Source organism: Primulina tabacum, chromosome 6 (assembly GCF_025594145.1).
Source record: "Primulina tabacum isolate GXHZ01 chromosome 6, ASM2559414v2, whole genome shotgun sequence".
NCBI lineage: Eukaryota > Viridiplantae > Streptophyta > Magnoliopsida > Lamiales > Gesneriaceae > Primulina > Primulina tabacum.
This window is the reverse complement of record NC_134555.1, coordinates 24,057,602-24,071,423: the sequence shown is the minus strand read 5'-3', so window position 1 is coordinate 24,071,423 and position 13,822 is coordinate 24,057,602. Positions and strand designations below refer to the sequence as shown.

At 41.2% G+C, this 13,822-nt stretch overlaps 1 long non-coding RNA gene across 2 annotated transcripts; it reads left to right on the top strand.

Annotated features, from left to right (window-relative positions):
• The first annotated feature begins 1,044 nt into the window (after positions 1 to 1,044).
• On the top strand, positions 1,045 to 13,594 carry LOC142548115 (uncharacterized). Of its 2 annotated transcripts, XR_012820895.1 has the most exons (4): positions 1,045 to 1,133; positions 1,262 to 1,285; positions 12,800 to 13,254; positions 13,456 to 13,594. It is a non-coding gene; the product is annotated as an uncharacterized LOC142548115 (long non-coding RNA). The 2 variants fall into 2 exon arrangements; XR_012820896.1 differs by lacking the exon at positions 12,800 to 13,254.
• The last annotated feature ends 228 nt before the right edge of the window (positions 13,595 to 13,822 follow it).

The window sequence follows — 13,822 nt, the reverse complement described above, 5'->3', positions numbered from 1 at the left end:
AGAGTTTCATTTCGAGGCTTAGAATAATGGATTCTATATCTAGGCTATTAATAATATATTGTGACAATTCAGTTGGTGTTTTTATGGCTAAAAACAACAAAAATGGTAGTCGAAGCAAGCACATCGACATTAAGTGTTTATCTATACGAGAACGTGTTAAAGATAAGAAATTAATTATCGAGCACATTAGCACTGAATTGATAATTGCAGATCCTTTGACTAAAAGTATGCCACCATTCAGATTTAAGGATCATACAGAAATAATGAGACTTGGTTCCTTTATATAATTTGTTGTAAGAACGAATTAATGAAACTATGATGTGATATTTTATCATATTTATTGTACACACATCCATTGATTCAAGAAATATCAATAAATTTGGACCTCGAATAAACATAGAGTTTATTCATTCAGTTATTCAGATTTGAGATACATAATGCATTGTAATACATGGAAGATAATACTCGCTTTTAGAGAACATATCGCCATGATTCACTACAAGAAATTTGATCAATAATGACAAAAACTTAATGAAGGTATACAAAAGTGGTCATTAAAAGGGTATTTTTTTGATGTTTTTATGAGGGTAAAAGAAATATGGTTAAATAGTTGAATTATTAGTGACGAATTCTTAATTTCGTAATAATAGATAACTAATCCCGTCATTATTTGAATTAAAATTAATAATTCCCCTCATAGTATAGTTGGATATATATTTTTGTGTAGGAAAAGAAAAAAAGAAGAAAAAGCCAAAAACTAAAACCCAAACCCTTTCCCCTACATCCCGTCGGCCACCTTCCTCCTCATCCAACCATCACCGCGTCGCCTAAACCAGAGCTCCGGCCACCGCAGCAGGTAAGCCTTGACCCCAGGAACTCGATTAGGGCTGGAATCGAGTGAAAGTTGAGCTACAACGAGTCATGTAGCGAGCTGCTCGACGCGTGTTCGTCCTCCAATTTTTGGTGAGCTTTTGGTTCGATTTCTTGGTTCATTTGTTGTCTTTTGGTAGGGATTTGAAGCTTAGTATGTCGTTTGGTTTTTCCCCTGTAATTCCAGCCCATTTTTCAGCTCGTGAACAGTAATTCCGACGTGTTCCCGGTGGGTTACCACCTCGAGACTGCTAGTGACTAGAGTAAGCTTTGATCTTGCGATTTCCGGGTCCAAAATTCCAGCTTTTGTTCGGTTTAGTAGCTTCGATTTAATTCACGTTCGTCGATTGTAGTGCGTTATATTGACGTATATATTGGGTTTATATTGTAGGTTCGATTGTTGGAAAGCTTTGAGGTATAATTTGACGAGTTTAGAAATTAGTATCGAATTAATTGTGCGATTATTTTGAGATTTGTGATTATTTAGTTGATAATTGGAATTTATTGATTTGATTTGGGAAATATTTAGTAAATAAAATCATATTGCTGAAAAGTTGGAAATTTAAATTGAAATTGTTGATTAATTCGATATTTTAATCGAAGTTGGGATTTAAATTGTGTAATGAATAATTATTGGAACTATTATGCGTATTGAGGAACTGAATCTTATCTCTGCGGAACTGAATTGAAAAGTTAAGAATACCCCGATTGTTAGTCATCTCTCCCTATTGGTTTCAGTATCTTTTTAATTTTATGATTTATTTATTTGCATTTGATGTTTTCTTTTTCAGCTGTATCTCCATTTTTGGCATTTTCTTGCGTTGCTATATTAAACTTGTATCGACTGTGAAATGGTTGGGTTGGACAAGAATTGTTTTTTGTGCCTCATGGACTAAAAAATTGTTTTCTTGCAAGTTTTTTATGGCTACTTTTGGCTACAAGATGCTTTGTCTTGTTCTGCTTGTTTCTTTCTGCATATAATTTAGATATATTCAAGAGCAAGAGAGATTTGGAGTTATTAAACTTTTTACATGTCGAGGCCCGAAAACCCCTTGCTTGAAAATTTGCGGAAAAATTAAAAATTTTCTTTTAAAAATAAATGGAGTGCTTCATTCATAAAATCAACTGATAACTCAAGTTTAATGTTTAAAATATAGCAGCGGAAGAAAATAAAGTTTGCCGAAAATAACAATTTAAAAATATTCAACAGCTGATAAAATGTCTGAGCATAAAAAAAATGGCAAGTGCTGAAACTGAGGTCCTCGGGTGCCACTACTGCCGACCCAAGCTGGCTCACTAGTCCCCGCCCTCGGCCCTGGCCTCATCAGTACCTACAACAATCAAGTCTAGTGAGCCTAAAGACTCAGCATGCAAATATCGTAGGTAACGAGAAAATGTAATTTTGCATGGATAAAATATCATGTCATAAGGCATACTTAAAATAACTTGTACTGAGCAATTATAATACGTGCATAACTGAACTGAAAGTCATAGTAAATAGAATGTTTGCTCCTTGGAGCCCTGTACTGAAATAACTGATAAAAATTTTCTGTTGAGATTATGGTCTACGCCTGTGGCCCCTGCACTGAACTGAACTAATCGATAACTGGCTACCGGGGAGTATCAAACTGAACTGAGCTGACCGGTCACTGGCGACCGGGTGGTACCAAACTGAACTGATCGGTCACTGACGACCGTATATAATAATGCTCCCATAATAGTGAATTGACCACAAGAAAAATCGCATAAATCTCAAAAATAAGTATTTTCTATTTTCATGCACGTAATATAATTAAATGGCATAATGAAAATATCCTGTATATTTTACCAACTGGATTAGATCGCTCCCAGGCTCGCTGCAACCTAAATATGCCATGAAAAATATGCAATAGCTTGTACTTGACCAAACTATGCAATTAAGTTTGAAAATGCGACAATTATGTCTAACGACTTCGTATTTAATCATGACTCGAACCGACACTGAACCGACGTATAGTCATGATTAAAATACGCTTAAAATTATGAACTAATGCTCCTAAAATGATGAGGGTCGAAATCTAGGTGAAATGGAGGCCAAAACAAGAAACGCTCTTTCGAGAGTCAATTTGGCACATCGCACCGTAAATTCTCGTACGACCTCAAAAATGATCCGAATCACAAACGGTCAAAAACACGACCTTCCTAACTCGATGAGGCACTGTCCAGTCCAAGGCCACAAGCTAAAAGCCAACCAAGAACTCAAACGAGCCTCCGAACCGACACAGCAACTTGCTGTAAATTTCCAGCAGCTGCAACCTTGCTTGCATCGCGTCGTTTGCAAGACTTTTGGCCATTGGGGCTTGAACCACCGACCAAAGCCTCTCCAAAACGTCCCAAGGAATGATTTGAACCATGGCTAAGGTCTTTAGACCAGCCACAATTCGGAATATTCCAGCAACAATCGAAAAGATTCACCCGAGAGCACCTTTGCATGCGCGTGTGGTGTTTTGCTTTGCTTGCTGTCTCGTGTCGTTCCAGTGGCCATTTGATTGACCATGGCACGACCTAGACATCTAGGGGTATGGTATGAACCGTGGCTAAGGGCCATAGGCCAACCAAGATCCACACCAAACCACCAAAACCGAAACTCGTATGCTGTACCAAGGAAGGGCCGAAATGGGGAAAGGGGTTGTTCTTGCGTTTGATTTAAAAACCGATGAACCATGGACCAAGCCACCAAAAGGACAACTTAGTCACGTCTTAGACATGCTAGGGAAGTGATCTAACCATGGCTATAGGCCCTTGGGGCAGCCAAGATCAGATCCTTTCTCCTTTGACAGCACACACAGAATTTCGAAACATAAATGGCAAGGAAGAGAAGCTGCTGTTATTTTCGATTTCTGTCATGCATGGGGTTTGTTTGAATGGACCATAACAGTCTTGACACACCCTAGTATGTGTCTAGATGTAGCCTAGTGAGCTTGGAATCGAACCATCCACCTGAAACCACAAAACTTGAGAAAACCGTGAAGCTGCCATGAAAGTCGAAAAAAAATCTGCACATGCATTTCGAAAAGGCTTGAGGTATATTTCGGTTTTCTTGTATAAAATCATGTACAAATGATGTTTAAAAATAATAGTAGGACTTGATTGAAGAGCAAGAAAGATTATATGCATGCCTGGTTTCGTTTTGAAAGAAAACGAACGAAACGACGACGACGCGGCGCGGAGGAGTGGTGCGATCTAGCTTTCTTGTCTACCTTGCTCGATTTCTCTCCTCTTAAAAGCTATGAACCTCACGATTTTTTTTTCTTCTCACATACACTCTGAATTCGGTGGAGAGGGGAGGATAATATTGGTTAGGGGAGTGAGGGAGTGGTTGCCATATAATGGGGAACAAGCAAGACCAAGTCTAATATTTTTGAAATTTGAATTATGGTTGCTATAAAATGATATGTTGGATGATTCTAGAATGCAAGTGGCCGAAATCTTCACTATAAAAGGAAGGGGAAATGTTGATTATCTAGTAAATTAATAACCCTTAAAAGCCTCTTTAATCCTATAATTAATTTAGTTAATTAAACCCTTAATTATTGGAACTTAAATGAACTTATTTCCTACTCACCTCAAGTAATTAAATTAAATCCTCAAACCTCCTTATTAACTTAAATGAACTTACTTGCTAGCTAAAATAAATTCTAGGAAATGTTTCTTGAATCTTAAATTCTATCTCAAAGCTCCAACTTCAGTCTGGTCTCACTGAAATAACTGAAAAATCAAACTACTCCATGAAATAATAAAATAATTAACTTCCAAGAAATGCCTTTAAAATAATCATGCAATGAAGTCAATTAAATTTTAAAAATCTAGAATTATGCATGGCTTATACGTAGACTGGTTTACGGGTTCTACAATCCTTCCCCCCTTAAAAGAAATTTCGTCTTCGAAATTAGAACTCACCGAATAACTCGGGGTATCGACTTCTCATCTCCGGCTCAGACTCTCACGTAGCTTCCTCCTCTGAATGGTTGAGCCATTTGACTTTGACTCGCCTAACCAACTTGTTCCGAAGTTTCTTCTCCTGCCGGTCTAGGATCTGCACTGGTCTCTCCTCATAAGACAGGTTCGGAGTAAGTTGCAACGGCTCAAAGTTCAGCACATGCGAAGGGTTCGCCATGTACTTTCTCAGCATGGAGACGTGAAAGACATTGTGTACTCCGGCCAGATTCGGCGGAAGATCCACACGATAGGCTAGCGTCCCAACTCTGTCGAGGATCTCAAATGGTCCAATGAATCTCGGACTGAGCTTCCCTTTCTTGCCAAATCTCATGACACCCTTCATAGGTGCCACTTTCACAAATACATGATCGCCCACTGCAAACTCTAAATCTCTCCTCCGCTGATCGGCATAACTCTTCTGTCGGCTCTGAGCAGTCCTCATCCTATCACGGATCTTGACTACTATATCTGCCGCCTGCTGAACAATCTCTGGACCCAACTCTGCTCTCTCTCCTACTTCATCCCAATTAACAGGAGATCTGCACTTGCGGCCATACAGTGCTTCATACGGAGCCATACCTATAGACGACTGGAAGCTGTTGTTATAGGTGAACTCAACCAATGGTAAGTTCGACTCCCAACTCCATGAGAAATCAATGATGCAAGCGCGAAGAAGATCCTCCAAAATCTGAATAACTCGCTCCGACTGCCCATCTATCTGCGGATGGAAAGATGTGCTAAACAGCAACTTCGTACCCAAAGTCGAATGCAAACTCTTCCAAAATGATGAAGTGAATCGGGGATCTCTGTCGGATACGATCGAAACTGGAATACCATGGAGTCGGACTATCTCTCGGATATACAGCTCTGCATACTGAACCATGGTGAAAGTCGTCTTAATAGGCAAGAAGTACGCTGATTTGGTAAGACGATCTACAATCACCCAGATAGCATTCGATCCTCTGGCTGACCTCGGCAATCCGGTCACAAAGTCCATGGTAACATTCTCCCACTTCCACTCGGGAATAGAGAGAGGCTTGAGTAAACCTGCTGGTCTCTGATGCTCGGCCTTCACTAACTGGCAGGTCAGACACTCGGACACAAAACGTCTGATGTCCTTCTTCATACCAGGCCACCAATACAATAGCTGCAGATCTTTGTACATCTTCGTACTCCCAGGGTGAATGGAGTACGGGGACGTATGGGCTTCTGATAAGATATCTGCTCGGATAAAATCACTGCTAGGAACCCATATCCTGTCTCGATATCTCACAATACCATCACTGACTGAATACAAGACACTGCCCTTGGCTTCATCTCTCTTCTTCCACTGTGCCAATTGCTCATCTGCTGACTGACCACTGCGAATACGGTCCAAAAGGGAAGACTGAATGGTCAAGGTAGATAGACGAGGAACTCTACCTTGAGGATAAGTCTCGAGATCAAACCTCTGCATCTCAGTCTGAAGAGGTTTCTGAATCGTCAAATGAGCCATCACTGCGACTTTTCTGCTCAATGCATCTGCAACTACATTAGTTTTACCCGGGTGGTAGCTAATGTCACAATCGTAGTCTTTCACAAGCTCCAACCAACGCCTCTGACGCATGTTCAGCTCCTTCTGCGTAAAGAAATACTTGAGGCTCTTGTGGTCGGTAAAGATCTGGCATTTCTCTCCATACAGATAGTGCCTCCAAATCTTCAAGGCGAAAACTACGGCGGCCAACTCTAGATCATGGGTAGGGTAGTTCTTCTCGTGGATTTTCAGCTGTCGAGAAGCATACGCTATCACTCTCCCATGCTGCATCAGAACTGCACCTAAACCGAGCTTCGAAGCATCGGTATATAGTACAAACTCACTGGACCCTGACGGCACGGCCAAAACTGGTGCTGAGATAAGAGCTTGCTTCAAAGTATCAAAGCTCTTCTGACACTCCTCGCTCCAAACAAATTTCACATTTTTCTGGGTCAGTGCTGTGAGTGGAACTGCAATCGAAGAGAATCCCTTAATGAACTTCCGATAATATCCTGGTAAGCCAAGAAAATTGCGGATCTCTGATGCATTCTGAGGCACAACCCAATCTCTGACTGCTGCAACTTTCACTGGGTCTACCTCAATGTCACTGCTGGAAACAATGTGGCCTAAGAACGCCACCTTCTCTAACCAGAATTCGCATTTATTGAACTTTGCGAATAATTTGTGCTTCTGCAATGTCTGCAACACTGTGGTCAGATGTCTGCTGTGATCCTCCCGATTCTTGGAGTAGACGAGAATGTCGTCTATGAACACTATCACAAACTGATCGAGGTACGGCTGAAATACGCGATTCATGAGATCCATGAAGATCGCTGGCGCATTCGTCAGTCCGAACGGCATCACAAGGAACTCGTAGTGGCCATAACGAGTCCTAAAAGCAGTCTTGGAAACATCAGCATCTCTCACCCTCAACTTGGTGATAACCAGAGCGCAGATCAATCTTGGAGAAAATCGAAGCTCCCTGCAACTGGTCAAACAGATCCTCAATCCTCGGAAGTGGGTATTTATTCTTCACTGTAACCCTGTTCAACTCCCGATAGTCAATACAAAGTCTCATAGAGCCATCCTTCTTCTTAACAAACAAGACTGGCGCGCCCCAAGGTGAGAAGCTAGGGCGAATGAACTCCTTGTCCAGAAGTTCCTGTATCTGCTTCTTAAGCTCTGCCATCTCTGTCGGTGCTAGTCGGTACGGCGCTTTGGATATCGGAACCGTACCTGGCATAAGCTCAATGAAAAACTCCACCTCTCTCTCGGGTGGCATACTAGAGACAGTCTTCGGGAAAAACGTCTAAGAAATCTCTGACAATCGGAACATCTGAGGCTGACTGGCTGGGTTCCTCGTGGACATATAAAAAGGTCGCTAGAAATGCCCGACACCCTCTATGCATGAGCTTCCTAGCCTGAACATAAGGAATAATGCGCGGTAAAGGAAAGTACCTGTCCGGCTCAAATAAGAACTGCTCCATTCCAGGCGGTCGGACAAGAACAGATCTCCGCTGGAAGTCTATCAACACCCTGTTCCTCAATAGCTAGTCCATCCCTAGGATAATGTCAAATTCCGGCATCGGTAGCACAATCAGATTCGTATAAACAAGAATATCGTGCAGCTCAAGGTCTATATCTCGGATAACATTGGTGGCTGCCATCTCCTCGCCTGATGGCAACACTACTGAAAAGGCTATGTCTAGCCCAATGGTCTTGATCTTGAGAAATTTTTCAAAGACCTCCGAAATAAACGAGTGAGTGGCCCCTGAATCTATCAAGGCCTTGGTAGCGGAACCAGATATAAAAATTCTCCCTGAAAGAGCGGAGCTCTAAGTTGAATCCAGTAGTTACAAGAACTAAACTCATAGACATGCAATGGTCAAAGTTCTTCTAACTTAAATCTCCAAAATACTACTGAGCAGAGCATGCAATCCTATCACAGTTCTAAGTTCAATCTTAATCCTTATTCCCAAAACACGGAAATTCAAATAATAACTTAAAGCTTAAAGGTACCTGTCAACAACATAGTCTCCGGGTTGGTTTCCGCGACATGGAGAGAAAAAACTCTGCCTTGGTTAGGCAGATTCCTCTGAGGGCACTGCAGCAACATGTGGTCTGGACTGCCACACTTAAAACACTTTCCTGAGCCAGACATACATGCTCCAGGATGGCGGCGTGAGCACTTGGGACAGACTGGGTGCTCATAAGTCCTCGGGGCTGGGCGTCCCCGCTGCTGCTGGCCCCTATTTCTAGGCGGTCCATGAAAAGGCCTCTTGTTCTGCTGCTGATGCTGATGAGGAGGAGGGCGGTGTGGTACCTGAACTGGGCGCTTGCCCTGGCGATCCCTCTCGATATCCCGCAGATCCTGCTCTGCGGCTAGGGCTTTGGAGACAGCAATCTCATAAGTAGCAAGGTCAGACACCCTAACATCCCGGCGCAAGATCGGCCGTAGACCCACCAGGAAATGCATCAACTTGGCTTTGGCATCATTCGCGATCAGGGGCACAAAATGACAGCCCCTCTCGAACTTACGGATGAACTCCGTAACCGTCATGTCTCCCTGTCTCAGGCTCATGAACTCAGTGGTCAACCTGGTGCGAACTTCCTCAGCAAAATATTTGGAGTAGAAAACCTCCGTGAAGCGTGTCCATGAGAGTGTAGCCAAGGTCAGGGCTACTGACGCTCCTTCCCACCATAAGCGGGCGTCTCCATTGAACAGATAGGTGGCACATCGGACTCGGTCTGCGTCTCCCAGCTCCATGAACTCGAAGATGACCTCTAGGGATTTGATCCATCCCTCGGCAATCATGGGGTCAGACGTCCCAGAAAACTCCTTCGGACGCATCTTCATGAATCGCTCGTAAACATCCTCGGGCCCTGTCGGCCTAGTCACCACAGCATTGTTCCCCGCAAACTGTGCGAAGAACTGCGTCATCCCAGCTAGCATCTAGGCACTCATGTCAGGTGGGGGCAATGGTGGAGGTGGAGGAGGAGGAGGTGTCTGCCTCTCTTGTCTCTGATCGTCATCGTCCTCGCGACGGTGCTCGCCACTACCTCTCGGGTGTCCTACTTGACGTCTAGGGGGCATACTGTTCCAACATAACTCATACGTAACTAACATGCATAATTCCATAATTTATTTTAAATGAACACTAAAATGCTGAAAATCTGGTCGAAATTATTTCATGGAAGCATGCTGTCAAAATAATTCATGCTTTAAATAAAATGCTGAACTGTAAAACTTACAGACCGAAGGCGTGGCTTCGTGAGCTTCTCGTGGTCAGTAGTAGTGTAACCCTATATAGAACCACCGCTCTGATACCAACTGTCGAGGCTCGAAAACCCCTTGCTTGAAAATTTGCGGAAAAATTAAAAATTTTCTTTTAAAAATAAATGGAGTACCTCATTCATAAAATCAACTGATAACTCAAGTTCAATGTTTAAAATATAGCAGCGGAAGAAAATAAAGTTTGCCGAAAATAACAATTTAAAAATATTCAACAGCTGATAAAATGTCTGAGCATAAAAAAAATGGCTAGTGCTGAAACTGAGGTCCTCGGGTGCCACTACTGCCGACCCAAGCTGGCTCACTGGTCCCCGCTCTCGGCCCTGGCCTCATCAGTACCTACAACAATCAAGTCTAGTGAGCCTAAAGACTCAGCATGCAAATATCGTAGGTAACGAGAAAATGTAATTTTGCATGGATAAAATATCATGTCATAAGGCATACTTAAAATAACTTGTACTGAGCAATTATAATACGTGCATAACTGAACTGAAAGTCATAGTAAATAGAATGTTTGCTCCTTGGAGCCCTGTACTGAAATAACTGATAAAAATTTTCTGTTGAGATTATGGTCTACGCCTGTGGCCCCTGCACTGAACTGAACTAATCGATAACTGGCTACCGGGGAGTATCAAACTGAACTGAGCTGACCGGTCACTGACGACCGGGTGGTACCAAACTGAACTGATCGGTCACTGACGACCGTATATAATAATGCTCCCATAATAGTGAATTGACCACAAGTAATATCGCATAAATCTCAAAAATAAGTATTTTCTATTTTCATGCACGTAATATAATTAAATGGCATAATGAAAAATATCATGTATATTTTACCAACTGGATTAGATCGCTCCCAGGCTCGCTGCAACCTAAATATGCCATGAAAAATATGCAATAGCTTATACTTGACCAAACTATGCAATTAAGTTTGAAAATGCGACAATTACGTCTAACGACTTCGTATTTAATCATGACTCCGAACCGACACTGAACCGACGTATAGTCATGATTAAAATATGCTTAAAATTATGAACTAATGCTCCTAAAATGATGAGGGTCGAAATCTAGGTGAAATGGAGGCCAAAACAAGAAACGCTCTTTCGAGAGTCAATTTGGCACATCGCACCGTAAATTCTCGTACGACCTCAAAAATGATCCGAATCACAAACGGTCAAAAACACGACCTTCCTAACTTGATGAGGCACTGTTCCGTCCAAGGCCACAGGCTAAAAGCCAACCAAGAACTCAAACGAGCCTCCGAACCGACACAGCAACTTGCTGTAAATTTCCAGCAGCTGCAACCTTGCTTGCATCACGTCGTTTGCGAGACTTTTGGCCATTGGGGCTTGAACCACCGACCAAAGCCTCTCCAAAACGTCCCAAGGAATGATTTGAACCATGGCTAAGGGCTTTAGACCCGCCACAATTCGGAATATTCCAGCAACAATCGAAAAGATTCACCCGAGAGCACCTTTGCATGCGCGTGTGGTGTTTTGCTTTGCTTGCTGTCTCGTGTCGTTCCAGTGGCCATTTGATTGACCATGGCACGACCTAGACATCTAGGGGTATGGTATGAACCTTGGCTAAGGGCCATAGGCCAACCAAGATCCACACCAAACCACCAAAACCGATACTCGTATGTTGTACCAAGGAAGGGCCGAAATGGGGAAAGGGGCTGTTCTTGCGTTTGATTTAAAAACCGATGAACCATGGACCAAGCCACCAAAAGGGCAACTTAGTCACGTCTTAGACATGCTAGGGAAGTGATCTTACCATGGCTATAGGCCCTTGGGGCAGCCAAGATCAGATCATTTCTCCTTTGACAGCACACACAGAATTTCGAAACATAAATGGCAAGGAAGAGAAGCTGCTGTTATTTTCGATTTCTGTCATGCATGGGGTTTGTTTGAATGGACCATCACAGTCTTGACACACCCTAGTATGTGTCTAGATGTAGCCTAGTGAGCCTGGAATCGAACCATCCACCTGAAACCACAAAACTTGAGAAAACCGTGAAGCTGCCATGAAAGTCGAAAAAAAAATCTGCACATGCATTTCGAAAAGGCTTGAGGTATATTTCGGTTTTCTTGTATAAAATCATGTACAAATGATGTTTAAAAATAATAGTAGGACTTGATTGAAGAGCAAGAAAGATTATATGCATGCCTGGTTTTGTTTTGAAAGAAAACGAACGAAACGACGACGACGCGGCGCGGAGGAGTGGTGCGATCTAGCTTTCTTGTCTACCTTGCTCGGTTTCTCTCCTCTTAAAAGCTATGAACCTCACGATTTTTTTTTCTTCTCACATACACTCTGAATTCGGTGGAGAGGGGAGGATAATATTGGTTAGGGGAGTGAGGGAGTGGTTGCCATATAATGGGGAACAAGCAAGACCAAGTCTACTAGTTTTGAAATTTGAATTATGGTTGCTATCAAATGATATGTTGGATGATTCTAGAATGCAAGTGGCCGAAATCTTCACTATAAAAGGAAGGGGAAATGTTGATTATCTAGTAAATTAATAACCCTTAAAAGCCTCACTAATCCTATAATTAATTTAGTGAATTAAACCCTTAATTATTGGAACTTAAATGAACTTATTTCCTACTCACCTCAAGTAATTAAATTAAATCCTCAAACCTCATTATTAACTTAAATGAACTTACTTGCTAGCTAAAATAAATTCTGGAAATGTTTCTTGAATCTTAAATTCTATCTCAAAGCTCCAACTCCAGTCCGGCCTCACTGAAATAACTGAAAAATCAAACTACTGCATGAAATAATAAAATAATTAACTTCCAAGAAATGCCTTTAAAATAATCATGCAATGAAGTCAATTAAATTTTAAAAATCTAGAATTATGCATGGCTTATACGTAAACTGGTTTACGGGTTCTACATTACAAGCTTGCTTGAAATTCCTTTTCGTTGAGATCATACTATAAGATCGGTGGATTTTTATGTTTTGATTGTTCTAGTGTATTTACAAGAGTTACCTGTTAGGACCTGGCTGGAAATGCCCATAAATATGAAATCTTCAGAGTATACTAGTATGCAACGAGGATGAAGACCTTTTACTGTTTGCTATTTTGTTTAATGTGTTCGTTATTCCTCAATTCTACTGAAATAAAGTATGATAAATAGGTTGTACTTCTCAACGAGAATGAAGACCTTTTACCCGACATGTGGTATGTTGAGCTTGCACTGGGAGGCAGCAAGGTTCATGCTGGCTGCAATGGGAAGCTAGTGTGGCAGCATACTCCTTGTCTTGGTGCACATGCTGCTAAAGGACCTATTAGACCCCTTCGTCGCGCCCTTCAGGTAAGGTTTTTTATTGTTGATGATGGACTACTTGTGAAAGTACAATCATCACACTGTAAAGCGTGTGTTGATTTTGACTTCTAGACTTGAGCATTGCTTGTGGCATGTGTTAAAAATCAGTTGTCCCAAAAGCTGGTTCTTATGGGAGGTGGTGGTATAAATAATTTTAAACTTTAACAACCGACCAGACTTAAATGAGGTTAGTTTGGGAAATAGATTATTGTTGGATTTATTGTGCAATTTGCGACCCTGCGCGCGCTACTTCTTATTCATTTTAGGTGAGCTTTTGGGCTTCGTTTTTCTTGGTTCTTTGGAGTGTATTGAGTAAGGATTTGAAGCCTTAAGTTTTCCCTGTATCGTTGATGATTTTGCGACTTCTTGTCTTTGTGAGATTTTTTATGTTGCATGAAGTGGATCTGGGTATTTGATCATTTGAGTACATCTTTATTTTAATTGACTTTCCTATTTATATTTTACAGATGTCACACTGACGGGACTTAATAGGTTGCCTTAATCGGATGGTGCTTCAAAGAAGAATTCAAGCATTGATAGATTAGAAAATTATTACTTGATAGTTTGTATATTTTGAATATATGAATAGATGCTGATGCAGTTGTTTTTATAAAATATTTTGTTCAACAAAATTATTTGTTCTAGAATTCATATTTTATTAGTAATGTCATCTTTTGATATAATGATAAATTAATATAATATTTTTTTATAAATTTCATCATAATTAAAAATATTTTTTAATGAGGGTAATTAATAATTTAATGAGGGATAATTTTATTGTTAAATCGATTTTTAGTGAGGGGTAAATGTTGATATAATGAAGAGGTATATTGT